Raw genomic sequence first — 24,280 nt, forward strand, 5'->3', positions numbered from 1 at the left:
TTTATTAATTCACTTTGTATAAAGTGAAAGGATATGCTTGGGTAAGTTGGAAGAAGGCTCATTTTTCATTATAATTTCCCAATGTCATTAGTATTATTAATGCTATCTTAAAATGTGAATCATAATAAAGATAACTAAGAGTCAAAAATATATAGTGATTAAAATATCATAGTAGAAAGAACAATGGTTTTGGAGTGAAAAGGCCCAGATTTATATCCCAGCTTTGTCATTTCGTAACTGCATGTCTTTAGAAAGGGCATAAAAACTTTCTAATTCTCAATTTGTCATTTAAAAATGGAAGAATACCTCTCCTTTTTAATTGTTATTGTGATGATTATTTAAATATTATTTGTGAAATTGTTTAATAAAGGGAAACTATCAAAAATAAATTATTAGTATTGTTATAATTATTAAGATAAAAATGAAACTGCAAAAAGCATTGTTTAATACTTTTTCATGTCAAGGAAGTGACCTTATGTTCTTAAACATTATACAAGGAAAGCTTAAAGTTTGAGAGGTCTAGCTACGTTGAAAAGCATAAAGAAGCTTCCTAATCTCATTACTGACATTATCATCATCAACATCAGCAGCAACAGCAGCATCGTCTATTAAGTGTCCACTACTAGTGAAAGAGCATACTATGACAAAGAAACAACAAGAAGAATACCAACAGCATGTAACTATTCTCTCTCCCTTTTTTAAAACTTTTTATTTACAAAACATATGCATGGGGAATTTTTCAACATTGACCCTTGCAAAAGTCTTCTGTTCCAAATTATCCTATCCTTTCCTGCCCCCCCCCAATAGCAGTCTAATACATGTGAAATATGTTAAAATATATGTTAAATATAATATATGTATACATATTTATACAGTTATCTTGCTGCACAAGAAAAATCAGATAAAGAAGGAAAAAAGCTGGGAAAGAAAACAAAAATATAAGGAAACAAATACAGAAAGAGTGACAATGCTATGTTGTAGTTCACACTCAATCCCCACAATCCTCTCTCTGGGTTTAGATGGCTATCTTCATTAGTGAACAATTGGAATTGGTTTGAAACATATCACCATTGGAGAGAGCCACATTCATCAGAATTGATCATCGTATAGTTTTATAGTTGCCATGTATAATGATCTCCTGGTTCTGCTCATTTCATCAGTTCATGTAAGTTTCTCCAGGTCTCTCTGAAATCATCCTGCTAGTTTTTTTTCTTACAGAACAATAATATTCCATAACATTCATATACCATAATTTATTCAGCCATTCTACAGTTGATGAGCATCCATTCAATTTTCAGTTTCTTGCCACTACAAAAAGGGCTGCCATAAACATTTTTGCACATGTGGGTCCCTTTCAGTCCTTTAAGATCTCTTTGGGATATAAGCCCAGTAGTAACACTGCTGAGTAAAGGATATGATAACTTTTTGAGCATAGTTCCAAATCAACAATGTATCCACCACAATGTTCCACCAACAATAGATCAGTATCCCTATTTTCCCACATCCCCTACAACATTCATCATTCTCTTTTCCTGTCGCTAGCCAATCTGAGAGGCTAATCTTAGATTATCCAATCTAAAGTGCCATTTTAGAGTTGTCTTAATTTCCATTTCTCTGAACAATAGTGATTTGCAGTATGTTTTCATAATGACAAGATATAGTTTCAATTTATCTGAAAATTGTCTGTTCATACTTTTGACCATTTATCAGTTGGGAAATGGCTTGAATTCTTATAAATTTGAGTCAATTCTCTATACATTTTAGAAATGAGGCTTTTCAAAACCTTTGAATGTAAAAAAAAGTTTTCCCAGTTTATTGGTTCCCTTCTAATCTTGTCTGCATTAGTTTTGTTTGTACAAAACCTTTTTAACTTAATATAATCAAAATTATCTATTTTGTGATCAATAATGATCTCTAGTTCTTCTTTGATCACAAATTCCTTTCTTCTCCACAGATCTGAGAGGTAAATTACCCTATATTCTTCTAATCTGTTTATAATATAATTTTTTAGGTCTAAATCATGAACCTATTTTGATCTTATCTTGGTGTACAATGTTAAGTGTGGGTCCATGCCTAATTTCTGCCATACTAATTTCCAGTTTTCCCAGCAGTTTTTGCCAAATAATGAATTCTTATTCCAAAAATTAGGATCTTTGGGTTTGTCAAACACTAGATAGCTGGAGTTGATTATTTTGCCTTGTGAACCTAACCTATTCCACTTATCAACTGCTCTATGTCTTATCCAGTACCAAATGGTTTTGATGACCCCTACCTGATAATATAGTTTTAGATCTGATACAGCTAGGCCACCATCATTTGCTTTTTTCCCATTAATTCCCTTGAAATTCTTGACCTTTTATTCATCCAGATGAATTTTGTTGTTATTTTTTCTAGATTAGTAAAATAGTTTCTTCAGAGTTTGATTGGTATAGCACTAAATACATAGATTAGTTTAGGTTGTATTGTTTATATTTGCTTGACCTATCCAAGAACACATGATATTTTCCCAGTTGTTTAGATCTGATTTTATTTATATGAAAAGTTTTGTTCATATAGTTCCTGACTTTCCCTTGGCAGATTGATTCCCAAATATTTTATACTATTGACAGCTATTTTCAATGGGATTTCTCTTTGTATCTCTTGATGATGGATCTTGTTAGTGATATATAAAAATGCTGATTTATGTAGCTTTATTTTGGACTGCAACTTTGCTTAAATTGTGTATTGTTTTAGCTCTGTGATTGATTCGCTAGGGTTCTCTAAGTATAAGCATATCATCTGCAAAGAGGGATAATTTGCTTGGTTTCCTCATTACCTACTCTAATTCCTTTAATCTCTTTTTCTTCTCTCGTTGCTAAAGCTAGCATTTCTAACACAATATTGAATAGCAATGGTGATAGTAGCCAACTTTGTTTCACCCCTGATCTTATTGTTGATCGTTTTGAATAGATGCTACTGACTATATAAGGACAAGTCCATTTATTCTTATACTTTCTGATGTTTTTAAATAAGAATGGGTGTTGGATTTTATTAAATACATTTTTTCAGCATCTATTGAGAATAATCATATGATTTTTTTAATTTGGTTATTGATAAAGTGAATTATGGTAATAGTTTTCCTAATTTTGAACTAGCCCTACATTCTTATTATAAATTCTACTTGGTCATGGTGTATTATCTTGGGGATGATTTTCTGTAATCTTTTTGCTTATATTTTATTTAAGATTTTTGCATCATTAAGGAGATTGTTCTATAATTTTCTTTCTACTTACCCTACCCCTTCCTCTTCCCTTTTCCCTTCCCTTTTTTATATTTTTTTTCTATAAAGTGAGAGAAGTTTCTCAGTGAGTGAAGTTTCTTAGTGGAGTTCTAAATATATCTAATATTTTCTCTTTGAGCCAAATCTGATGAGAGTAAGATTCACAAAATGTTTACCCCCTCCCTTTTCCCCCTCAATTATAATAGCTTTTCTTTGCCTCTTCCTGAGATGTAATTTCCCTCATTTTACCTCCACTTTCCTCTTTTTCTGGTACAATCCCTTTTCTACCTTTACTTTCATTTTTTCATTATAACAGTAAATTCAAATTATACATGCACTCTCTATGTATACCCATAACAGAAATACAGTTCTAAAAAGTGCTTTTCTTTTTAGTTTTTTATGCTTCTCTTGAGTTCTATATTTGGAGGTCAAATTTTTTGTTAAGCTCTGGTCTTTTCATCAGAAATAAATAAAATTCACCTGTTTCATTGAATGTCCCTCTTCTTCCCTGAAAGAAAATGCCCAGTTTAGCTGGATAGTTTATTGTTGGCTGCATTCATAGTTCCTGTTCCTTTTGGCATATCAGATTCCAAGCCTTTTGATCCTTTAAAGTGGAAGCTGCTAGGTCTTGGATAATTCTTACTGTGGCTCCTTGGTATTTGATTTTTTTTTCTGGCTGCTTGTAATAAAATTTTTCCCTTGGTCTGATAGTTCTGAAATTTAGCTATGATATTCCTTATAGTTTTAATTTTCGAGTCTCTTTCAGGAGATGTTCAATGGATTCTTTTAATAGTTATTTTACCTTCTGAATTCTATGATATCTGGGCAGTTTTCATTGATGATTTCAAGAAAAATAGTGTCTTAGTTCTTTTTATCATCATGGTTTTCAGGGAGTTCAATAATTCTTAGATTACCTCTCCTAGATCTATTTTCTGGGTTAGTTGTTTTCTCAATTAGGTAGTTTACAGTTTTTCTATTTTTTTTTCATTTTTTAGGTTTGTCTTGACTGATTCTTGTCTCATTGAGTTATTCATTTCCATTTGTTCAGTCTGAATTTTAGTGAATTATTTTCTTCATTTACTTTTTTTTACTTCTTTTTGTACTTGTCCAATTGAATTTTTAAATGAATTTTTTCATTATATGGAATTATTTTCCATTTCACAAATTCTGTTTTTAAGTAGTTATTTTCTTTTTTCTGTTTCATAAGTTCTGTTTTTTTCTGGGAGTTGTTTTCTTTTTCCATTTTGTCAAATCTATATTTTGATGAGTTATATATATATATATTTTTTTTTCATTTCACTATTTTGTGTTGCCTTTTCCAAACCCTCTTGCAAAGTTTTCATTTCGTTTCCTCATTTTTCTTCTAGCTCTCTTTTAAGGTTTGTTTTAATTTCTTTTAGGAGAGCCTTGTGTGATGGGGACTAGTTTATATGACATTTTGGGGCTTCATCTAGGAATGATCTGCTTTTAGTCTCCTCAGGGTTTGAAATCTGTTCTTCTCTTTCACCATAACAACTATTTATGCTTAGATTTCTTTTTGGGATTTTATTCATTTTTTTAAAAGTTGAAATTTGTTTTTAGGGCAGGGTGGGGTGAGAGTTCCAAGCTTCCTCTACAAGAGACAGCAACTACGCTGAATCAATGTTTACTGACTTCTGGTGCTGGGGGGACCTGGCCAGATCCCATGAGATTCTGGCATTTGGGAGTTCACTCTTTACCTTTTGTGTTTGTGTTAGATATTTGATAACTCTCTGCTGACTTACTGGCTTGCCACCAGGGCAGAGTAGCCAACACTACTGTAGATTCCTCCCTATAGAGTCCCCATTGTGCAGAGCTCCCACCACCCCAGTCTGCACAGCCTAAACTGGGTGTCTGTGCTCAATTTGCTTGCACTTGACTTGTCTCCCTCCATGCTCAGTTGAAACAGATCTTTTCTGGCAATCTTCAAAATTATCTTCTGCTGGTAGCTTGCTGCACTCCCAAAATTCATGGAATCTGACAGTCCAGATTTAATTCAGAGGCTGTATTTGCTAATTAGTCTGAGGGTCATGGAGAAGATCAGAAAGAAATGTGTGTACTCTCCACTATCTTGGCTCTGCATGCCAACATGTTCCTATTCTCATGTCTAATATGGAGATCATATGAAAATATGTACAAAGAAGATATATACTGAATAAATTTGGAGTAATCTTTAAAGGGAGGCAATAGTATCAAGGAGGAGGGGCACTAGCATTAAGAAGTCTTCTTAAAAAAGGTGGGAATCTAGGAGGCAGAGGTGAACAAGAAAAATATTATAGGCATGGGAAACAAGCACTTCAAGTGTTCAGAATCTACAGATGGAATATCTTGTATGAGGAACAGCAAGATGGTTAGTATTACTGGGTCAGAAAGTATGTGGTATGTGGGGGAAAAGGGAGGAAAGATTTTGAAGGATTTTGAATACCAAACAAAATTTTATATTTGCTCCTGCAAGTGAGAATGAGGCACTGGGATATTGGACAGGAAGATGGTATAGTCAGATCGGTAATGAAAGAAGATTAATTTGACAGGTGAGTGGAGGATGCACTGGAATGGGGAGAGGCCTGAAATAGGGAAATCAACAAACAGACTAGTGAAATATTCCAGACCTCAGTTGATGAAGACCTGTACCAGTGTGATAGCTTTGTAAATAAAAAGGAGATTTATACAAACCACAAAATAAATAAGAAAGAAGTCAAAGAGTTAAATAGAATAATAGAAAAATTAGATATGATAGATCTCTGGATAAAACATAATAGAGACAGAAAGGAGTATACTTTCCTTTCAGCAGTTCATGGAACCTATACAAAAATTGACCGTATATTAGGACATTAAAAACCTCAAACTCAAATGTAGTAAGGCAGAAATAGTAAACGCATTCTTTTCAGACCACAATGCAATGAAAATTACATTCAACAAAAAGCCAGGTGAAAGTAGACCAAAAAATAATTGGAAACTAAATAATCTCATACTAAAGAATGATTAGGTGAAACAGCAAATCATAGACATAATTAATAACTTCACCCAAGAAAACGATAATAATGAGACATCATACCAAAATGTATGGGATGCAGCCAAAGCAGTAATAAAGGGAAATTTCATATCTCTAGAGGCCTATTTGCATAAAATAGAGAAAGAGAAGATCAATGAATTGGGTTTGCAACTAAAAATGCTAGAAAAGGAACAAATTAAAAACCCCCAGTCAAACACTAAACTTGAAATTCTAAAAATAAAAGGAGAGCTCAATAAAATTGAAAGTAAAAAAAAAAAAACTATTAATTAATTAATAAAACGAAGAATTGGTTCTATGAAAAAAAAATAGACAATCCCTTAGTAAATCTGATTTAAAAAAGGAAAGAGGAAAATCAAATTGTTAGACTTAAAAATGAAAAGGGAGAACTTGCCAGTAACAAAGAGGAAATTAGAGCAATAATTAGGAGTTACTTTGCCCAACTTTATGCCAATAAATGTGACAACTTAAATGAAATGGAAGAATACTTTCAAAAATATAACTTGCCCAGATTAACAGAGGAAGAAGTAAATATCCTAAACAGTCCCATCTTAGAAAAAGAAATAGAACAAGCTATTAACCAACTCCCTAAGAAAAAATCCCCAGGACCAGATGGATTCACATGTGAATTCTACCAAACATTTAAAGAGCAATTAATTCCAATGCTATATAAACTATTTGAAAAAAATAGGGATTGAAGGAGTCCTACCTAATTCCTTTTATGACACAGACATGGTACTGATACTTAAACCAGGTAGGTTGAAAACAGGGAAAGAAAATTACAGACCAATCTCCCTAATGAATATTGATGCTAAAATCTTAAATAAAACATTATTAAAAAGATTACAGAAAATCATTCCTAGGATAATACACTATACCCAAGTAGGATTTATACCAGGAATGCAGGGCTGGTTCAATATTAGGAAAACTATTAGCATAATTGACTGTATCAATAACCAAACTAACAAAAAACATATGATCATCTCAATAGGTACAGAAAAAGCATTTGATAAAATCAAGCTTCTATTCCTAATAAAAACCCTTGAGAGGATAGGAATAAATGGACTTTTCCTTAATATAGTCAGGAGCATATAGTTAAAACCATCAGTAAGCATCATATGCAATGGGGAAAAGCTGAAACCTTTCCCAGTAAGATCTGGAGTGAAGCAAGGTTGCCCACTATCACCATTATTTTGCAATATTTTATTAGAAACACTAGCCTCTGCAATAAGAGTCGAGAAAGAGATTAAAGGAATTAGAGTAGGCAATGTGGAAACCAAACTATCACTCTTTGAAGATGATATGATGGTATACCTAGAAAACCCCAAAGATTCTACTAAAAAGCTACTAGAAATAATTCATAACTTTAGCAAAGCAGCAGGATACAAAATAAATCCCCATAAATCCTCAGCATTTTTATACATCACCAACAAAATCCAACAGGAAGAGATACAAAGAGAAATTCCATTCAAAATAACTGTTAACAGCATAAAATATTTGGGAATCTATCTACCAAAGGAAAGTCAGGAATTATATGAGCAAAATTACAAAAAACTTTCCACACAAATAAAGTCAGACTTAAATAATTGGAAAAATATTAAGTGCTCTTGGATAGGCTGAGCGAATATAATAAAGATGACAATACTCCCTAAACTAATCTATTTATTTAGCACTATACCATTCAGACTCCCAAAAAACTCTTTTATCACCTAGAAAAAATAACAACAAAGTTCATATGGAAAAAGAAAAGGTCAAGAATTTCAAGAGAATTGATGAAAAAAATCAAATGAAGGTGGCCTAGCTATACCAGATCTAAAATTATATTATAAAGCAGTGGTGAACAAAACCATTTGGTATTGGCTAAGAAATAGACTAATTGGTAAGTGGTATAGGACAGATTCAAAGGACAAAACAGCCAATAACTTTAAAAATCTAGTGTTTTAGAAACCCAAAGACCCCAGTATTGGGGATAAGAACTCACTATTTGATAAAAATTGCTGGGAAAATTGGAAATTAATATTGCAGAAACTAGACATTGACCCACACTTAACACTGTACACCAAGATAAGGTCAAAATGGGTTCATGACCTAGACATAAAGAATGAGATTATAAATAAATTAGAAGACCATAGGATGGTTTACCTCTCAGACCTGTGGAAGAGGAAGGAATTTATGACCAAAGAAGAACAAGAGATCATTACTGATCATAAAATTTTGATTATATCAAATTGAAAAGGTTTTGTATAAACAAAACTAATGCAGACAGGATTAGAAAGGGAAGTAATAAACTGGGAAAACATTTTTACAGTCAAAGGTTCTGATAAACACCTCATTTCCAAAATATATAGAGAACTGACTCTAATTTATAAGAAATCAAGCCATTCTCCAATTGATAAATGGTCAAAGGATATGAACACACAATTCTCAGATGAAGAAATTGAAACTATTTCTAGCCATATGAAAAGATGCCACAAGTCATTATTAATCAGAGTAATGCAAATTAAGACAACTCTAAGATACCACTACACACCTGTCAGACTGGCTAGAATGACAGGGAAAGATAATGCAGAATGTTGGAGGGGATGTGGGAAAACAGGGACACTAATATATTGCTGGTGGAACTGTGAATACATCCAACCATTCTGGAGAGCAATTTGGAACTATGCTCAAAAAGTTATCAAACTGTGCATTTCCTTTGATCCAGCAGTGTTACTACTGGGCTTATATCCCAAAGAGATCATAAAGAAGGGAAAGGTATCTGTATATGCACGAATGTTTATGGCAGCCCTCTTTGTAGTGGCCAGAAACTGGAAACTGAATAAATGCCCATCAATTGGAGAATGGCTGAATAAATCGTGGTGCATGAATATTATGGAAGATTATTGTTCAGTAAGAAGTGGCCAAAAGGATGATTTCAAAAAGGCCTGCAGAGATTTACACAAACTGATACTGAGTGAAACAAACAGGGCCAGGAGATCATTATATACTTCAGCAACAATACTATATGATGACCAATTCTGATGGACCTGGCCATCCTCAGCAATGAGATGAACCAAACCAGTTCCAATGGAGCAGTAATGAACTGAATCAGCTACGGCCAGCGAAAGAACTCTGGGAGATGACTAAGAACCATTACATTGAATTCCCAATCCCTATATTTTTGCCTGTCAACATTTTGGATTTCCTTCACAGGTTAATTGTACAATATTTCAGAGTCCTATTCTTTTTGTACAGCAAAATAACAGCTTGATCATGTATAGTTATTGTGTATCTAATTTATACTTTAATATATTTAACAGCTGCTGGTCATCCTGCCATCTAGGGGAGGGTGTGGGAGGAAGGAAGGGAAAAATTGGAACAAAAGGTTTGGCAATTGTCAATGCTGTAAAATTACCCATACATATAACTTGTAAATAAAAGGCTATTAAAAAAAAAAAGAAATCAAGCCATTCTCCAATTGATAAATGGTCAAAGATATGAACACACAATTCTCAGATGAAGAAATTGAAGCTATTTCTAGCCATATGAAAAGATGCTCCAAGTCATTATTAATCAAGAGAAATGCAAATTAAGACAACTCTGAGATACCACTACACACCTGTCATTGGCTAGAATGACAGGGAAAGATAATGTGGAATGTTGGAGGGGATGTGAAAAAACAGGGACACTAATACATTGTTGGTGAACTGTGAATACATCCAATCATTCTGGAGAGCAATTTGGAACTATGCTCAAAAAGTTATCAAACTGTGCATACTCTTAGACTCAGCAGTGTTTCTACTGGGCTTATATCCCAAAGAAATCTTAAAGAAGGGAAATGGACCTGTATGTGCAAGAATGTTTGTAGCAGCCCTCTTTGTAGTGACCAGAAACTAGAAACTGAGTAGATGCCCATCAATTGGAGAATGGCTGAACAAATTGTGGTATATGAATATTATGGAAGATTATTGTTCGGTAAGAAATGACCAGCAGGATGATTTCAGAAAGGCCTGGAGAGATTTACATGAACTGATGTTGAGTGAAATGAGCAGGACCAGGAGATCATTATAACTTCAATAACAATACTATATGATGATCAATTCTGATGGATGTGGCCATCTCCAGCAATCAGATGAACCAAATCAGTTCCAATAGAGCAGTAATGAATTAACCCATCTACACTCAGCGAAAGAACTCTGGGAGATGACTATGAACCATTACATAGAATTCCCAATGCCTCTATTTTTGCCCACCTGCATTTTTTATGTCCTTCACAGTTTAATTGTACACTATTTCAAAGTCTGATTCTTTTTGTACAGCAAAATAACTGTATGGGCCTGTATACATATATTGTGTTTAACTTATTTTATTTATTTTTATTTAACATATTTTACATGTATTGGTCCAGCTGCCATCTGGGGAAGGGTTGGGGGTAAGGAGAGGAAAAATTGGAACAAAAGGTTTTGCAATTATCAATGCTGAAAAATTACTCATGCATATATCTCGTAAATAAAAAGTTATAATAAAAAACAAAACTTTATAAGCTTTCCTATAATATTATATATAGAATGTTAATCTGTTGTTGTATATTTTTATGATAATGATTGAATTAAACTGAGAAATTATAAAATTATATGATTAAAATAAAATGTCATCATCAAACCCCATAATTCCATATTAGAAATTAATATTTTATTAAATGAACTTGCTCAGAGAGTGTATTTTCCTCTGATGAAAATAGGAATTGGCATGATTTATAATATGATGGGTTAGGGGAAAATGAAAAAAAAAGGAGAGTGACACACACATGCACAGAGATACAGAGACAGATAGAGACAGAGACAGAGAGACACAGAGATAGAGAGACAGAAAGAATTATAATCCTGGAGACATCATCTTTCATCATAGAAAGCAAGAGATAGAAACTTCTAGTTAGTGATATACTTGCTGATTGACTTGCTGACTCACAAAGGCAGTTAATGGAAACAGAAAAATACTTTTTCTTCCATTTCTAGTTAAAATCATCCTAAGTTTGTAATGATCAGATTTCATTAAGATTATGTGGAAGAAGCTGGAACTCTCAAGTCAATTCTTATCTACAGAATGAATCCAGGACATTAAGGCAGGAAGCCAAGAAACAGGAGAAAGACTCAATTAACTTCTTTCTCAAAGAAGGCTCCTTCCAGTAAGAGAAACAGTGAAGAAGATTCTTGACCATTAACATAATATATAATATTGCTTAAATTCTATGTATCTTGGTTTTTTACCTTGAAGATTTTACCAGAAACATGTGATTAATAATAATTTTTTAAAATAACTTTTAATAAAAGGAATATTAAAATACTCCCTTGTTTTTCATGTCTCTTTATCAAAACTAAAAAACCAGAAAACTTAAATTTTTTCTTGGTGTCATTTCCATTATCTTTCTACATTTTATAACTTCTTATTGCACTGCCCTTTAGTGAATTAAAGACAAATAATTGATTAGAAAGTAAAGAAATTAAATAGCAACTCAAAGAGCAAACTTCTATTTGAAAGATGAAGCACATAAATGCCAAAGATTCTGCCAGAATTGTCTGTAGCTTATCTTTATTAAAGAGGTATTGTTATTTAATCAAAAAAGACATTAACAGAATAATCTATGGTAGGAATAATTATATTAAATTATGCTAACATTTGGAAGAAGATGCACAATTTCAATTGCTGCATATATATGCGTACATATATACATAAACGCATACATACAATTACAATGCATAGATACTTTATAAAAGGGTACGTAGAAAATAAATATAGCATATATGGAAGTTAACATTACAAGGAAAGATGTTAATCACTGGAAAAATCAGGTAAGGCCTACTGTTATTGATCATAATAAAAGAATTTTCATTGGCCCAGACACATGACCTGTACATCCAAGTACTTTTAATCTGATAGTAGATGTATCTGTTAATCATAATGATGATAATAATAATAATTTAATCTTATGTAGGTGAAGTTTTTTTAAAGTGTATATTAATTTGCAAATGTTAAATGATTAGTAATTGCTTATTGTTTAACTTCTCTCTTTTTTAAATGTTATATTTAGGGTTTTTTGAAAAAACAACTTTTTGTAACATGAAATATTGAGAGTCAACCTGCCAAGACAAAACCAGGAATTTTATAAACACAATTACAAAATACACTTCAAACAAATCAATTTAGATCTAAACAATTGGAAAAATATCAATTGCTCATAGGTATGCTGAGCTAATATAATAAAAATGGCAATTCTTCCTAGATCAATCTATTTATTGCCATGCCAAATTGCCAATAATTTTTATAGATCTAGGAAAGGTAATATCAAAATTATTTTGAATTTTGATTGAATTGAAAGGTCAATGATATCAAGGGAATTAATGAAAAAACCCACAAAGTAAAGTGCTCTAGCCGTACTATAACCATATTATAAAGCAACCAGTCATCAGTTATTTGGTATTGCCAAAGAAAGTTGTACATCAGTGGAATAGATTAGATACATAAGACAAAATAGTCAATGAGTATAGTAATCTCATGTTTGATAAACCCAAAGACTCCAGGTTCTGGGATAAGAACTTACTATTTTATTGGCAAATGCTAAATTATTGGCAAAACTGGAAAAATTATTATAGCTTTTTATTTACAAGATATATGCATGGGTAATTTTTTCAGCATTGACCCTTGCAAAATATTTTGTTCCATTTTTTTCCCTCCTTCCCTCTACCCTCTCCCCCAGATGGCAGGTAGACTATTACATGTTAAATATGTTAAAGTATATGTTAAATCCATTATATGTATACATGTCCATATAGTTATTTTGCTGCACAAAAAGAATCGGACTTTGAAATAATGTATAATTAACCTGTGAAGGAAATCAAAAATGCAGGCGGACAAAAATAGAGGTATTGGGAATTCTATGTAGTGGTTCACACTCATTTCCCTGAGTTCTTTCGCTAGGTGTAGCTGGTTCAATTCATTACTATTATGTTGCCACTGATTTGTTTCATCTCATTGTTGAAGAGGGCCACATCCATCAGAATTGATCATCATATAGTATTGTTATTGAAGTATATAATGATCTCCTGGCCCTGCTCATTTCACTCAACATCGGTTCATGTAATTCTCTCCAGGCCCTTCTGAAATTGTCCTGCTGGTCATTTCTTACAAAACAATAATATTCCATAACATTCATATACCACAATTTATTCAGCCATTCTCCAATCGATGGAGAATCCACTCAGTTTCCAGTTTCTGGCCACTACAAAGAGGGCTGCCACAAACATTCGTGCACATACAGGTCCCTTTCCCTTCTTTGAGACCTCTTTGGGATCTAAGCCCAGTAGTAACACTTCTAAATCAAAGGGTATGCACAGTTTGATAACTTTTTGAGCATAGCTCCAAATTGCTTTCCAGAATTGCTGGATGTGTTCACAATTCCACCAACAATGTATCAGTGTCCCAGTTTTCCCACATCCCCTCCAGCATTCCACATTATCTTTCCCTGTCATTCTAGCCAATCTGACAAGTGGGTAGTGGTATCTCAGAGTTGTCTTAATTTGCATTTCTCTTTATTAATAATGACTTGGAGCACCTTTTCATATGGCTAGAAATAGTTTCAATTTCTTCATCTGAGAATTGTCTGTTCATATCAAACTGTGCATACCCTTTGATCCAGCAGTATTTCTACTGGGCTTATACCCCAAAGAGATACTAAAGAAAGGAAAGGGACCTGTATGTGCCAAAATGTTTGTGGCAGCCCTGTTTGTAGTGGCTAGAAGCTGGAAAATGAAAGGATGCCCATTAATTGGAGAATGGTTGAGTAAACTGTGGTATATGAATGTTATGGAATATTATTGTTCTGTAAGGAATGACCAGCAGGATGAATACAGAGAGGACTGGTGAGACTTACATGAACCGATGCTAAGTGAAATGAGCAGAACCAGGAGATCATTATATACCTCAATAACGAGACTGTTTGAGGATGTATTCTGATGGAAGTGGATCTCTTCAATAAAGAGAGCTTTAATTGATCAAAGATGGACAGAAGCAGCTACACCCAAGAAAGAACACTTGGAAATGAATATAAACTGCTTGCATTTTTGTTTTTCTTCCTGGGTTATTTATACCTTCTGAATTCAATTCTCACTGTGTAAAAAGAAAACTGTTTGGTTCTGCACACATATATTGTATCTAGAATATACTGTAATCTATTCAACATGTAAAGGACTGCTTGCCATCTGGGGGAGGAGGTGGAGGGAGGGAGGGGGAAAATCCAAACAGAAGTGAATGCAAGGGATAATGCTGTAAAAAATTACCCTGGCATGCGTTCTATCAATAAAAAGTTATTAAAAAAAAAAGAGAGAGAGAGAGAATTGTCTGTTCATATCCTTTAACCATTTATCAATTGGAGAATGGCTTGATTTTTTTATAAATTAGAGTCAATTCTCTATATATTTTGGAAATAAGGCCTTTATCAGAACCATTGACTCTAAAAATGTTTTCCCCAAAACTGGAAAATTTTGTGGTATACTCTATACCAAGATAAGGTCAAAATAGATGCACGATTTAGTCATAAATAATGATACTGTGAGCAAATTAGGAAAGCAAAGGACAATCTGCCTGTCAGATCTTTGGAGAAGGGAGGAAGGAATTAATGATCAAACAAGAAACAGAAAATACTATGAAATGCAAAATGGGTAATTTTAATTCCATTAAAATAAAAAGGTGTTGCACTAACAAAACCAATGCAACAGAAGTGGAAAATGGAAACATTACAGCCAGTATTTCTAATAAGGGACTCATTTTAAAAAATATAGAGAGAATGGAGTCAAATTTATAAACATATAAGTTATTCCCCCCAAAATGAATGATAAAACAATATGAATATACAATTTTCAGATGAAGAAATTAAAGGCATCCATAGTCATATGAAAAAATGCTCTAAATCACTATGATTCAAAAATGCAAATTAAGAAAACAAATGCCACTTCACACCTATCAGATTGGTTAAGATGATAGGAAGTGATAATGATAAATGTTGGAGGAAATAGAGAAAACTGGGACAGCAAAGCACTGACCCAACCATTCTGGAAAGCAATCTGAAACTATGCCAAAAAGGTTATAAAAATTTGCGTACCCTTTGATCCAACAGTGTCACTACTGAATCTCTATTCCAAAGAGATCATAAAAGACAAGAAAGGATCACATGTGCAAAAATGTTTGTAGCAGCACTCTTTGTGGTGGCAAAAAAATGAAAAATGAGTAGATACTCATCAATTTTGGGCTGGCTGAATAAATCATGATATATGAATATAATGGTATACTCTTGTTCTATAAGACATAATGAGCAGTCTAATTTCAGAAAAGCCCAGAAAGCCTTACATGAACTGAGTGAAGTGAGCAGAATTAGGAGAACATTGTAAACAGTAACAGCAAAATCGTGTGATGACTATGATAGAGTAAGCTCTTCTAAGCAATACTTTGAGACAAGATACTTCCAATAGACTTGAAATGAAAAATCTTATTTGAATCCAGAAAGAAAATTAATTTCACTTTATGTTTTTGCTTTTTATTTGTCATTTTCCATTTTATCCTGATTTTTCTTTCACCACGTGACTAACATAGAAATATGTTTAATATTATTATATATGTATAACCTATATCAGACTGCTTGCTGTTTTGAAGGGGGGGGTAAAAATGGAGAAAAAAATTGGAACTCAAAATCTTACAAAAATTAATGTTGAAAAATATTTTTACATGCAATTGGAAAAATAAAGGTCTATTTAAAAAAAAAACACATCTTTTTGGAATAGACTTGGTACACAAGACAAAATAGTCAAGGACAAAAGTAACAGTATTAGATAAACTCAAAGGCCCCAGTCTTTGGGATAAGAACTTATTATTTGATAAGAATTGCCAGGAAAATGGGAAAACAATAGGACACAAATGAGATATAGATCAACATCTCACTCTATATGCCAAGCTAAATAAAAATGACATCTGATAGGGCAGCTATGTGGTGCAATGAATAGAGCACCAGCCCTGAAGTCAGGAGAACCCGAGTTCAAATTTGGTCTTAGACACTTAACACTTCCTAGCTGTGGACCCTGGTCAAGTTACTTAAATCCCAATTACCTCAGGAAAAAAAAAAGATAGCAGATTTAAACATAAAAAGTACCACCATAAGCACATTAGAAAAACAAGCAATAGCCTACCTGTCAAGCATATGGGAAGGAGGCAAATTCATAATCAATCAATACAACCAAGACAAAGAGAGCATTACAATAGATAATTTTGATTCTATTACATTAAAAAAAAACTTTTGTAAAAACAAAGTTAATGCAATCCAAATTAGAAGGAAAGCAGAAAGTTGAGGGAAAAAAAAATCTTTATAGCCAGAATCTCTGAAAAGGGCTTCATTTCTCAAATACTTAAAGAATGAGTCAAATTTATTAGAAGACAAATTGTTCCTCAATTGATAAATGGTCAAAGGATATGAATAGGGATTTTTCAGATGAATCAAAATCAAAATGAATCAAAAAAGATAAATAAAGAAGTTTTCTAGAATTCAGATCACAGAGAATAGAGTAGACATTGAATTGAGTTCTCCACTGCTTCCCTCAGAATCAACACTGGAACCCACAAATATTCAGAGTGCAATAATTTTCCAGCTTAAGATATTTTAGAAGGACTTCAGGAAAGTTCTATCTCAATTTAACAAGGGGAACATAGTCCAGTACATGCACATAGAGTCCAAGAATGAGAAATCTAGTGGGAGGCTCTTTGCCAAAATACAGTAGCACTGGCTATTCTGTCTTGCTTCCAAAGAACACTAGATCAGTAGAATAGCTGTAGGACCTCCAGTCCAACTACAAAAGGAAAATTGTGAGCTCTATAACCCCAGCATAGCAGACAGTATTTGGCCAGGCCCACCTAGTATAGCAGGGAAGCCTGCAGAAGCCTCCATCACAGTCAATGAGAAGCCCTATGGCTGCCCTGCACAGGAGCTCAGGCCAATCTCCTCACATGTTGTAAGAGCAGATTTCAGCCTTTTAAAATAATCAAAAAGACAAAAAGAGCTCTGACCATAAAGAGCTACTATGGAGATAGGGAAGATCAGAACACAAATCCAGAAGAGGACGGTTAAAGGAAAAATGCCTTCAGGTGAAGCTTTAAAGGAGGATATGAATTGTCTCCAATTCAAAAAGCAATCTTGGAAAAGTTCAAAAAGGATATCACAAGAGAGATAGAAGAAAAACAGGGGGAAATAAGAACTTTGCAAGAGTTATGAAAAATTTTTAGGAAAAATCAACACTAGAAAAGGAAGCACAGAAATTGGCTGAAGATAACAACTCCTTAGAAGATAAATTTGGTAAAATGGAATATATATATATATATATATATACACACACACATATGTATATATGTGTATATATTTATGTATGTGTGTATATATATATGTATACATATGTGTGTGTGTGTGTGTGTATACACACACTGAAGAAAATGACTTCTTAAAGTTAAATTTGGCAAAATAGAAAAAAGAAAACAATTCCTTAAAAATAAAATTGGTGGGGGCAGCTAGGTGGCACAGTGAATAGAGCACTATCTGTGAAGTCAGGAGGACCTGAGTTCAGATCTGATATCAGACACTTCCTAGCTGTGTAATCCTGGTCAAGTCACTTAACCCCAATTGCCGTAGGGGAAAAAAAGCAAGAGAGAGAGAGAGAGAGAGAGAGAGAGAGAGAGAGAGAGAGAGAGAGAGAGAGAATTCATGAAATGGGAAAAAATTCACTGAACAAAATTGGAAAAAAGAAGATCTAAAAAAAAATTAATCTACAAACTCAAGATTCAAGAGAACCATATAAAGGTAAACAGAGGGAAAATATAAATTATTTAAAGGTTAAACTGTTTACATCCCTAGGTGGGAAAATCATATCTCTAATTCTTGAGAACTGTATCAGCCATTGGGGCAGACAGAGGGGGGCGTCATATGGACTGAGGGTGTGGTTGTGAATAGATTTTGATGTGATGACATCAAAATAAAAGACATTAAAGAAGTGAGAAAAGGTCTATACTGGAAAAAGAAAAAAGGAAGCTATAATGGGACAATTAGATTACAGAAAGTGGTGCAAAAAAACTATTACAATCAAGGGAAAAAAGGGAGGGGGATGAGCATTGTCTGAACCTTGAAATAGGAAATGTTTCCTTTTCAGATCATGATGCAATAAAAATTATATTCAATAAAGGACTGGGAAATGATAGATTGAAAACCAATTGGAAATTAAATAATGTAATTCTAAAAAACAAATGTGCCAAATAACAAATCACAGAACCCATTCATAATTTCATCCAAGAAGCCAAAGCAATTCTTAGGAAAAAATTTATATTTCTAAATAGCTGCTTGAATAAAATAAAGATGTCAATGAATTGACCTTTCTATTTCTATTTCTATTTCTATTTGATTCTATTCTAATTTCTATCTAAAAAGATAGAAAAAAGGTAGAGCAAATTAAAAATCCCCAATTAAATACCAAATTACAAATTCTGAAATTCAAAATAAAGATTAATAAAATTGAAACTAAGAAAACTACTGAACTAATAAAATTAAGAGGTTTTATTTTTAATAGATAAACCTTTGTTTAATTTGATTAGAAAAAAAGGAAAGAAAAAAACAAATCAACAGCATGAAAAATGAAAAGGGTGAATTTGCCACCAATGAAAAAGAAGTTAAAGCAATAATTAGGATCTATTTTGCCCAACTCTATGGCAACAAGTCTGACCATATAATTGAAATGGATGAATATTTATAAAAAATATAAATTGCCCAGATTAACAGAAAAGGAAATAAATTATTTAGCTAGTCCTGTTTTAGAAAAAAGAAATTGAATAAGCCATTGATTAACTCCCTAAAAAAAATCTCCAGGGCCAGATGGATTCAAAAGTGAATTCTAGAAAACATTTAAAGAAAAATTAATTTCAATAATATGTAAACTATTTGTAAAAATAGGTAAATTCTTTCTATGACATAAATGACACTGTTACCTAAACCATAAAAAGTAAAACAGAGAGAGAAAATTACAGTTACTCTAATGAATATTGATGCAAAAATTTTAAATAAAATATTAGCAAAGAGATTAAAGCAATTTATCAGCAGGATAATACACTATGACCAGATGAATCTATATCAGTAATGCAGGACTGGTTCAGTATCAGGAAACAATTATCATAATCAATCATATCAATAACAAAGCCAACAAAAAAATCATATGATAATCTCAATCTATGCAGAAAAAGCTTTTGACAAAATACAGCACCTATTTCTATTAAAAACAGTAGAGACTATAGGGATAAAGAGTGCTTTCCTTAAAATAAAAAGCAATATCTATCGAAAACCAACAAGCTTTATTTGTAATGTAGAAAAGCTGCATGCATTCCCAATAAGATCATGGATGAAACAAGGGTGCCCATTATCACCACTTTTATTCAGCATTGTACTAGAAATCTTGGTTTTAGTAATAAGAAAAAAAAAGAAATGAAAAGAATTAGAATAGGCAATGAGAAAATGAAACTATCACTCTTTGCAGATGATATGATGATATACTTAGAGAATCCTAGAAAATGATCCAAAAACCTACTGGAAACAATTTACGCCTTTAGCAAAATTGCAGTATATAAAATAAAGATAAATCATAAGATTTCTATATATTACAGATAAAGCCCATCAGCAAGAGGAGATAGAAAGAGATATTCCATTTAAAATTATTGCAAAATTACTTGGAAGGTCTACTTGCCAAGACAAACCTAAGAATTATGTGAACATAATTACAAAACACTTCTCACAGAAAAAAACATCTATTTTTAGATCTAAACAATTGGAAAAATATCAATTGTTCATGTGTAGGCTGAACAAATGTAAAAAAAAAATGACAATTCTGCCTAAATTGCTCTACTTTTTCAGTTCCATACCAATCAAACTGCCAAAAAATTATTTTATAGAACTAGAAAAAATAGTAACAAAATTCATTTGGAAGAACAAAAGGTCAAGAAAATCAAGGGAATTAATGAAAAAAAAAAAAAAGGAGGGAGGCTTAACAGTATCAAACTTAAAACTATATCACAAAGCAGCAATCATCAAAATCATTTTATATTGGCTAAGAAATAGAGAGGTGGATCAGAAAATTAGCTTATGACACAATAATCAAGGCCTATAGTAATCTAGTATTTTGATAAATCTCAAAATTCCAGCTTCTGGAATAAGAACTCACTATTTGCCAAAAATTGCTAGGAAAACTGGAAAATAGTATTCAGAAACTCAGCATAGACCTATATCTCACACCACATACATCAATATGGGTACATGATTTGGTCATAAAGGATCATACATAAACAAATTAGGAGAATATGGGAGTAATTTATATGTCAGATATTTGAAGAAAGGATGAATTTATGATCAAAGAAAAACTAAATTACAGCATGAAAGGCAAAATGGACTACTTTACATTTAATTTAAAAGTTTTTGCACAAACAAAACCAACAGAAATAAGATTAAAAGGAAAATACAAAGCTGGAGAAAAATTGTTAAAACTAGTTTTTCTAATAAACCAGTTTTTCTAAAATATAAAAAAGAAATGGTCAATTTTAAAAGAATATACATCATTCCCTAATTGATAAATATTCAAAGCATATGAACAGATAATTTTTAGATAACAAAATTAAAGCCTTCTATAGTCATATAAAAAATGCTCTAAATTACTATTGATTAGAGAAATGCAAATTAAAACAAATTTGAGGTAACTCAAATTTTTCACTTCACACTTCAGATTAGATAAGAGGACAGAAAAAGATAATGATAAATGTTGGAGAGGATGTGGAAAAGCTGGGACATTAATGCATTGTTAGTGGAGTGGTGAAATGCTCCAACCATTCTGGAAAGCAATTTGGAACCATGCCAAAAGACTATAAAACTGTGCATACTCTTTGATCCAGCAGTGCCATTACTGGATCTATATCACAAGGAAATTATAAAGGAGGGAAAATGGCACACATGTACAGAAATGTTTGTAGCAGATCTTTTTGTGGCGACAAAGAATTAGGAAATGAGTAGATGCCCATCAACTAAGGAATGGCTGAACAAGTTGTGGTATATGAAGCTAATGGGATATTATTGTTCTATAGAAAATTATGAACAACCTGTTTTTAGAAAGGCCTTGGAAGGTTTACATCAATTGGTACTAAGCAAACAAGCAGAACCAAGGATACATTGTACACAATAACAGCAAGAATGTGCAACGATCAATTATGAAAGACTTGCTTCTTCTCAGTGGTTTAGTGATCCAAAGCAATGCCAATGAACTTTGGGTAGAAAATGCCAGCTGTATTTTCTAACTAAGAGAACTAAAGAGACTGAATATAAATCAATACATGAGATTTTCACTTATTTTTTCTGTTTTTTATCTCTCCCATGAATTTTTCCTTTTGTTCTGATTTTTCTCTTCCAACATGATTCATAAAGCAATGTGTATTAAAAATAAATAAATTTGCTAGACAAAAAGAAGGAAAATAGAAACAGAGGAAATACCATAGGAAATGTCTTTGTTAAGGACCTCATTTTTCAAATACTTCAAATACTTTCAAATACTCAAATACTCAAATTTATAAGAATACAAGCCATTTCTTGATTGATAAATGGTCATAGGATATGAACAAGCAGTTTTCAGATTAAGAGATCAAAGATATCTATTGATATATGAAGAAATATCAGAAATCATTTGTGATAAGAGAAAGTCAAATTAACTCTCAGGTACCACCTCATACCTATCTGATTGGCTAACATGACAAAAAATCGAAAATGATAGATATTGGAGAGGATGTGGAAAAATTGAAACTCTAATTAATTGTTGGTGGAGTTGTGACCTGATTCAACCATTATGGAGAGCAATTTGTAACTGTGCCCCAAAGGCAACCATACTGTGCATGCTATTCCAGTAACACCACTACTATTTCTGTATCCCAAAGAAATAATGAAAAAGGAGAAACAATCCTCATATGCAAAAATATTTATAGACGCCCATTTTGTGGTGAATAAATGTTGGAAATTGAGGCAATGCCCATTAGTTGGGGAAGGCTGGACAAGCTGTGATATGTGAATGGAATGTAACACTATTATGTAATAAGATACAATGAATAGGCACATTTCAGAAAAACCTGGCACAAACAGATACAAAGTGAAAGGAGCAGAAGTAGGAAAATATTTTACACAGTATTGGCAATAATGTGCAATGATCAGTTATAACTTACTAAGCTCTTCTCAACAACACAATGATTTAAGACAAATACAAGGGACTTAAAAAAGAAAATGCTATGCATATCCAAATAAAGAACTTACAGACTCTGAATGCAACTTGAAGAATACTTTTCTCATATACTTTATGTTCTGCATGTTTTCTTTTCTCCTTTCAAAATATCTTTTTCCTCAACTGTGACCAATATGAAATATCTTTTACTTGAACTTGTGTAACCTACATCAAATTGTTTTCCATTTAAGGAAGTGGAGAAAGATGGAGGGAGAAAAATTTGGAATTCAAAATATTATAAAATGAATGCTAAAAATTGTCTTGAGATGTAATTGAGAAGAATGAAATGACATTTTTTTAAAAATAAAAAATGGGGAAATGAGGTGGTGCAGTGGATAGAGCACTAGCCCTGAAGTCAGAAGAACCTGAGTTCAAATCTGGTCTCAGACAAATAACACTTTCTAGCTTTGTGGCACTGGGCAAGTCACTTAACCCCAACTGCCTCAGCAAAAAAAAAAAAAAAAATACATAAACAAACATAAATTTAAAAAAAATTTAAAAGCCACATTTCCCATGTGTAAATATGATACCACTACATATGTTATTTTAAACAGAATTTGGTAGCTACAATCTACATTGAGCATTCTTCTGTTTAAAAAAAATCATGCAGAATATTAAAAAAGGCAACCTCATAGCCCATAGGCTATCAATCATTTTTTCCATTGCTTTAATGAAATGAATAACCTTTTTGTTCTTCTGTTCATATATTATTTTAATATCATTTCTGGTACTTCTCACAAAATCTTCATGGAAAATGTCCTAATTCTTTCCATGTGCTACTTCTGTTGAAGATTACTGTGAAAATTTCTAGGCATGACGACCAAGTGACTTCTGGAATAATGTTTCTGTTTGTTTTTGTGTTCAATTACATACTAAATTCCCCCAAATTCTTTATTTCTCTTCTGAAGAGAACAAATGAGATCTTTAGGTATAAGTGAAATTTCTCTATGTCTTTTTACTTTATTTATAGGATAATGTCAATACACAGGTTCACTTCCCCCAAGAATTTGTCAACTCACATTCTTTTGAAAAATATATTATATTCAGAAGTATAGTATTTAAATTAATGAGTTTAATTAATATTTGTAAGCTTTAAAAATCATGTTTTTATCATCTTGTTCCCCTCTACCTTCTACTAATTCTTTGTAAAAATGGAAGAAGTTTAGACAAGAGTGAGGGTCATTTTATATTTTACCTTTTTGGCAAGTTATTATAGCAAAATAATTCATCACCCCATGGCTAAACTTTTCATAATGAATCTCTATGTTTAGGTAGGCTAGTGCTCAGATACCAGACATAGTCTCTGGCTAGAGTATGCTCAAAGCCTTTTTTGCTTAGGGAAATTTGAAGACCTTCTCTTCCACTGTCATAGCTTTCATTCATCTAGGAAAAACTATCTTTTATAATGATGAGATATCAGAATAAAACTTTTATGTATTTCCTTTGATGTGATTTTAAGATAGCATTTCTATACATTTATACTGAAGAGTAGGGCCTTGTTTTTGTAATTTTGCAATGAAAGATTTAGGATTGAAGGATATCTAAGTCAAGAATCTAGATCAAAATCTTTTGATCTTATATGCTATATCAATCTTCTCATTTTAGCTATGAGTTATCATGGAGTACAGAATAGAAAATTAA

The sequence above is a fragment of the Antechinus flavipes genome, chromosome 4 (genome assembly GCF_016432865.1).
Source record: "Antechinus flavipes isolate AdamAnt ecotype Samford, QLD, Australia chromosome 4, AdamAnt_v2, whole genome shotgun sequence".
Lineage (NCBI taxonomy): Eukaryota > Metazoa > Chordata > Mammalia > Dasyuromorphia > Dasyuridae > Antechinus > Antechinus flavipes.